General features: G+C 57.9%; 1 protein-coding gene across 1 annotated transcript in view; it reads left to right on the top strand.

The window, feature by feature from the left end:
- Positions 1-643, top strand: part of CT55 (cancer/testis antigen 55) — a 17,067-nt gene that overhangs the window by 722 nt on the left and 15,702 nt on the right. The gene's annotated exons all lie outside the window — the stretch shown is intronic.

The following is a 643-nucleotide window of genomic DNA, read 5'->3' as shown; positions in this document are numbered from 1 at the left end:
GCTCACTGAACGAGCCGAGCGCTCGTCTGTGCCAAGAACGGGGCTCTGGGCCTCAGGGACATACGTGCCATCTGACGCTCGGAAAACCCTCACGAGGGATGTCAGGGGACTGTCACGTCCACTTTATAGCCGGGTCAGGGCCACATGCCCAGGGGGGAGCGGGCACGCGGCTGACGTGTGTGCTCCCACCTCAGAGGCACCTCCTTCCACAGGATAAGTGCATCTTAGGTCCTCGCAGTCCTCCCTGCTGGGACCAGGCCTCGCTGGTGGCCGCACCTCATGCAGCTTCTGCGCGCAGAGCCCTGGAGAGGTGGCGGAGTCGCGGCGAAGTCGGCCTGTGCCCGCGGCTTAGCCTTAGCGGGAAGCTCTCCTTGCCACGTGCGGTCGATGTAGTTTTGCCCGTGGGACAACGCAGAAGAGTTTCTGACATATTTTCATGNAGTTTATTTATTTTGAGGGGGGGAGAGAGAGAGAGAGAGAGAGAGGATCCCGAGCAGGCTCCCCACTTCCACCACAGAGCCCGACTGGAACACACAAACCGTGAGATCATGATGTGAGCAGAAACCAAGAGTGGGGTGCTTAAAAGACTGAGCCCCCATGTGCCCTCCAGAAAAGCATCATATATTATTATAGTCAATATTTC

This window comes from Crocuta crocuta, unplaced genomic scaffold (genome assembly GCF_008692635.1).
Source record: "Crocuta crocuta isolate KB4526 unplaced genomic scaffold, BGI_CrCroc_1.0 scaffold910, whole genome shotgun sequence".
Taxonomy (NCBI): domain Eukaryota; kingdom Metazoa; phylum Chordata; class Mammalia; order Carnivora; family Hyaenidae; genus Crocuta; species Crocuta crocuta.
This window is presented reverse-complemented; position numbering and strand designations above follow the sequence as displayed.